Source organism: Salvelinus fontinalis, chromosome 34, assembly GCF_029448725.1.
Source record: "Salvelinus fontinalis isolate EN_2023a chromosome 34, ASM2944872v1, whole genome shotgun sequence".
Lineage (NCBI taxonomy): Eukaryota > Metazoa > Chordata > Actinopteri > Salmoniformes > Salmonidae > Salvelinus > Salvelinus fontinalis.
The window spans coordinates 26,072,220-26,078,590 of NC_074698.1; positions in this window are offsets into that span (position 1 = coordinate 26,072,220).

Here is a 6,371-nt window from a genome sequence, read left to right on the forward strand (position 1 = left end):
TGAGAGGATTTTGGGTGAGACGCAGCGGTTCCATATTCTCCATCAGTCTCCAAGGCACCTGTGGGGAATCCTGAGAAAGAACAACAAAACAAAACCAGGTAGCATAGCAACAAAAGACAGAGCAGCAGAGAGAGCCACTCGCTTCATTCAACTCCTGACTGGGGTTCTCATTTGAGCTTACATTTAATTATCCTACCTCCTTCCGTGAAGTTTAGAAATAAGCAGTCACCTTGAGTGTTCAACCTTAAAGCAGCAATCTGGAGCAAGCTGTAAATGAACAAACCATTTTGTTAATGTTTTAAAACCTCTTAAGGATCCAACTTTATTTTAAAATTTTCACCTAAAATGACATACCCAAATCTAACTGCCTGTAGCTCAGGACCTGAAACAAGCATATGCATATTCTTGATACCATTTGAAAAGAAACACTTTGAAGTTTGTGGAAATGTAAAATGAATGTAGGAGAATATTACACATTAGATCTGGTTAGAGATTATACAAAGGAAAAAAACAATGCATTTTTTTGTATTTCTTTTGTACCATCATCTTTGAAATGCAAGAGAAAGGCCATAATGTATTATTCCAGCCCAGGCCCAATTTAGATTTTGTCCACTAGATAACAACAGTGTACGTGCAAAGTTTTAGATTGATACAATGAACCATTGCATATCTGTTCAAAATGTTCTAACAAGACAACCCAAATGTGCCTAATCGGTTTATTAATACATTTTCAAGTTTATAACTGTCCACTCTCCTCAAACAATGGTATTGGTATTCTTTCACTGTAATAGCTACTGTAAATTGGACAGTGCAGTTAGATTGACAAGAATTAAAGCTTTCTCCCCATATCAGACATGTCTATGTCCTGGGAAATGTTCTTGTTACTTACAACATCATGCTATTCATATTAGTCTACGTTAGATTAACCGTCCCGTGGGGGTGTGGGGGACACACACACACACACCAATCCTGTAGAGGTTAACTAAGGGTTGCCCTGCGGTTTGGGCTATCTAAATCAAATAGGTGTATCCAATTTCTGCTGGCTTCATGACTGGCTTAAAAAGCAACCCATCTATTTTCTACACACTGACGCTTTTTTAATGGAAATGTGATTCTATCTTGTTGGTGCCCTGTGGTTGTTGTTGCTGACGCTGCTGAAATCCTTGATGCAAGGAGTCACTTGCCCAAATCTCTGGCAGTATTCATCCAGAAACTTGTAGTGTATAAGAGACATCCATTCCATTCAGTCCTGCCCTTGAGCTGTTCACCCACAATACAGCACAATGACTTTTTGAAAAGGTCTGTCCCACTGGGCACCAACTGGTTGAATCAATGTTGTTCCACTGTCATTTGTCAACGTATTGTGTCAATCAAACAAGACATAACAGTCACATGATTTGCACAGCAAAAAAACATGAGCAAGTAGGGAGGGATTGAAACAGCAGTTCAAGATACAACAATTGAAAGATAATATTACTACCTAACAAAGGTCTTTGATGGTGGAGATGCACTAAAGCTTATGTAGCTGAGCTATGCAGCTTAGCTGTGGACTTCTCTAGAATAAGAATGTCAAAAAAATTATACTTTCCAGGAACATTGAAAATAAGTATTTGGATCAAACCACTTTTTTTGAATTGCATTTTTGGCAGCAGTTATGGTACACATGAACAATTTCATCGAATCCAATAGAATGTTCCCATAAAGTGGAATTATATTTTCAATTTTTTTAAACAAATTAATTAAAAATGAAAAGCTGAAAAGTATTGAGTCAATACGTAGTCAACCCCTTTGTTATGGCACGCTTAAATATGTTCAGGAGTAAAAATCTGCTTAACAAGTCACATAATAAGTTGCATGGATTCACTCTGTGTGCTTTAATAGTGTTAAACATGATTTCTTTGAATGACTACCTCATCTCTGTACCCCACACATACAATTATCTCTCAGGTCCCTCAGTCGAGCAGTGCATTTCAAACACATATTCAACCACAAAGACCAGGGAAGTTTTCCAATGCCTCGCAAAGAAAGGACTTATTGTTCATGGGTTAAAAAAAGCAGACATTAAATATCCCTTTCAGCATGGTGAAGTTATTAATTACACTTTGGATGGTGTATTAATACACCCAGTCACTACAAAGATACAGGCGTCCTTCCAAACTCAGTTGCCAGACAGGAGGGTGTAACGGTCCTGACCTGTTTTATGTTGTTTTTGTATGTGTTTTGGGTGGGCAGTCTATGTTTTCTGTTTCTATGTTGGTTTTGGGTTGCCTGGTATGGCTCTTAATTAGAGGCAGGTGGTTTGCGTTTTCCTCTAATTAAGAGTCATATTTAGGTAGGGTGTTCTCACTGTTTGTTTGTGGGTGATTGTCTTCCGTATCTGTGTTATGTTTGCACCATACGGGACTGTTTGGATGTTCGTTTCGTTTTGATGTAGTCTGTTCCTGTCCGTGAGTTTTACGTTAGTTATGTAAGTTCATGTTCAGGTTTTTCGTCTACGTCGTTTTCTTGTTTTGTAATTTTGAAAGTGTTTTGTTTTTCGTGTTGCCATCGTCGTGTTTAAATAAAGGATGGCTTATTTCCCGAATGCTGCATTTTGGTCTGATGATCCTTCTCTCCTCTCCTCATCTGAGGAAGAGGAGAACGACAGCCCTTACAGAATCACCCACCACGCTAGGACCAAGCGGCAAGGGAAAACTCAACGGAGTAAGGGACAGGAAAAGAAGGAGCAATGGACATGGGACGATATATTGGACGGAAAGGGTTGCTACACATGGGAGAAGATCCTGGCTGGTAGGGATCGCCTCCCATGGGAACAGCTGGAGGCACTGAGGAGAGCAGAGGCTACCGGAGATTATGAGGGAACGCGTCTGGCACGGAAGCCCAAAAAGCCCGTAAGTAACACCCAAAAATTTCTTGGGGGGGGGCTAAGAGGTAGTGGGCCAAGGGCAGGTAGGAGACCTGCGCCCACTTCCCAGGCTTACCGTGGAGAGCAGGAGTACGGGCAGGCGCCGTGTTACGCAGTAGAGCGCACGGTGTCTCCTGTACGAGTGCATAGGCCAGTGCGGGTTATTCCACCTCCCCGCACTGGTAGGGCTAGATTGGGTATTAAGCCAGGTGTCATGAGGCCGGCTCAACGTGTCTGGTCTCCAGTGCGTCTCCTCGGGCCGGCATACATGGCACCTGCCTTACGCATGGTTTCCCCGGTTCGCCTACATAGGCCGGTGCGGGTTATTCCACCTCCCCGCACTGGTCGGGTGACCGGGAGCATTCAACCAGGTAGGGTTGGGCAGGCTCAATGCTCAAGAGTGCCAGTACGCCTCCACGGTCCCGTATTTCCGGCGCCACCTCCCCGCCCCAGCCTAGTACCTACAGTGCCTACACTACGCACTAGGCTACCAGTGCGTCTCCTGAGCCCTGTTCCTCCTCCACGCACTCTCCCTGTAGTGCGTGTATCTAGCCCGGTGCCTCCAGTTCCGGCACCACGCACTAAGCCTCCTGTGCTTCTCCAGAGCCCTGTACACACTGTATCTTCTCCCCCTACTAATCCTGATGTGCTTGTCCTCAGCCCGGTGTCACCAGTGCCGGTACCTCGCATCAGGTATAGAGTGGGCTTTGAGAGTACAGTGTGCCCTGTCCCTGCTCCCCGCATTAGTAGGAAGGTGCTTATCCTTAGCCCGGTGCCTCCAGTTCCGGCACCACGCACCAGGTCTACAGTGCGCCGTATCCGGCCAGAGCCATCCGTCTCACCAGCGCCATCTGAGCCATCCGTCTCCCCAGCGCCATCTGAGCCATCCGTCTCCCCAGCGCCATCTGAGCCATCCGTCTCCCCAGCGCCGTCTGAGCCATCCGTCTGCCATGAGCCTGCAAAGCCGCCCGTCTGCCATGAGCCTACAGAGCCGTCTGCCAGACAGGAGCCGCTAGAGCCGCACGCCAGACAGGAGCCGCTAGAGCCGCACGCCAGACAGGATCTGCCAGAGCCGCCAACCAGACAGGATCTGCCAGAGCCGCCAACCAGACAGGATCTGCCAGAGCCGCTAACCAGACAGGATCTGCCAGAGCCGCCAACCAGACAGGATCTGCCAGAGCCGCCAGCGAGCCATGAGCAGCCAGAGCCGTCAGAGAGCCATGAGCGTCGAGAGCCGTCAGCCTGCCATGAGCGTCGAGAGCCGTCAGCCTGCCATGAGCGTCGAGAGCCGTCAGCCTGCCATGAGCGTCGAGAGCCGTCAGCCTGCCATGAGCGTCGAGAGCCGTCAGCCTGCCATGAGCGTCGAGAGCCGTCAGCCTGCCATGAGCGTCGAGAGCCGTCAGCCTGCCATGAGCGTCGAGAGCCGTCAGCCAGCCATGAGCGTCGAGAGCCGTCAGCCAGCCATGAGCGTCGAGAGCCGTCAGCCAGCCATGAGCGTCGAGAGCCGTCAGCCAGCCATGAGCGTCGAGAGCCGTTCAGTCAGGATCTGCCTGAGTATATCAGCCGGGACCTGCCCCTTATCCCGGTGCTGCCCCTTGTCCCGGTGCTGCCCCTTGTCCCGGTGCTGCCCCTTGTCCCGGTGCTGCCCCTTGTCCCGGTGCTGCCCCTTATCCCGGTGCTGCCCCTTATCCCGGTGCTGCCCCTTATCCCGGTGCTGCCCCTTGTCCCGGTGCTGCCCCTTGTCCCGGTGCTGCCCCTTGTCCCGGTGCTGCCCCTTGTCCCGGTGCTGCCCCTTCTCCCGGTGCTGGCCGTTCATTTAGGGGATGTTAGTTTTAGGGTGGTCATTGGAAGGGGAAGACAGAAGCGGGGAGTGACTATGGTGGTGTGGGGACAGCGTCCAGAGCCTGAGCCACCACCGTGGTCAACTGCCCACCCAGACCCTCCCCTGGACTTTGTGCTGGTGCGCCTGGCGTTCGCACCTTGAGGGGGGGGGTTCTGTAACGGTCCTGACCTGTTTTATGTTGTTTTTGTATGTGTTTATGGTCAGGGCGTGTGTTTTGGGTGGGCAGTCTATGTTTTCTGTTTCTATGTTGGTTTTGGGTTGCCTGGTATGGCTCTTAATTAGAGGCAGGTGGTTTGCGTTTTCCTCTAATTAAGAGTCATATTTAGGTAGGGTGTTCTCACTGTTTGTTTGTGGGTGATTGTCTTCCGTATCTGTGTTATGTTTGCACCATACGGGACTGTTTGGATGTTCGTTTCGTTTTGATGTAGTCTGTTCCTGTCCGTGAGTTTTACGTTAGTTATGTAAGTTCATGTTCAGGTTTTTCGTCTACGTCGTTTTCTTGTTTTGTAATTTTGAAAGTGTTTTGTTTTTCGTGTTGCCATCGTCGTGTTTAAATAAAGGATGGCTTATTTCCCGAATGCTGCATTTTGGTCTGATGATCCTTCTCTCCTCTCCTCATCTGAGGAAGAGGAGAACGACAGCCCTTACAGAGGGAAACCGCTCAGGGATTTCACCATGAGGCTGATGGTGACTTTAGAACAGTTACAGAATTTAACGGCTGTGATAGAAAACTGAGGATGGATCAACAACATTGTAGTTACTCCGCAATATTAACCTAACTGACAGAGTGAAAAGAAAAAAGCCTGTACAGAATAAAAAATGATCCAAAACATGAATCCTGTTTGTAACGTGGCACTGTGACGACCCTCCCACTCTGTCTACCGTTTTCTCTCTCTTTTTGCTTTTGTTTCCTTATTAGGGTGCCGGTGGGCGGAGTTGGGAGGGTCGTCAGCTACATGGGGAACACCTGGGCCCACTCTCCCAGGATAAATACACCACTTCTCCATTCATGAGGAGAGACTCTCTCCAGGCAGACATTTTGATAGATTCGGTTATGTTTCATGGTGCTACCTAGTTTCGTTATAAAATAAATATATTTTGTTACCCCTGATTCCCACGTGGTTTCCTTTTTGTTACGGGCTCTGAGCCGGTTCGTGACAAGTGGGGGCTCGTCCGGGATCTTTGAACGTATTGGTTTGGGAGGTACGTGTTTGGTTTGCGTATTTTGTTTGAATTTGATAGGCCCAGTATTGGTGGCCTTTGTTGTTTGGTTTGTGTGTTGCGTTGGAGAGAGTATAATGGTTAGTTTCCAGGCCCTGCCCAGCCTGGAAACTCTTGTTCTACTTTCTGTTGGGACATCGGTCTGAGGTGAGTAATCGGCTGTGTACCTCAGTGGGAGATTTGGGGTAGGGTAGTGGAACTTGCTACCCGGAGCTATAGCCTTTTTACCCCTGATAGGCTTAGCGACCTGTTTCATTTTTGAAATATGTTGGGCATGGTTAATGTTTGTTATTTTTGTGTGGTGTCTGTGGACTGAGCAGTTGTCTCGGGGGCACATCCGTGGCTTGGTGGAATCTACCAGCGTGCTGGGGGGTTTATTTCCATGCCAGCGGGCTACAGTGC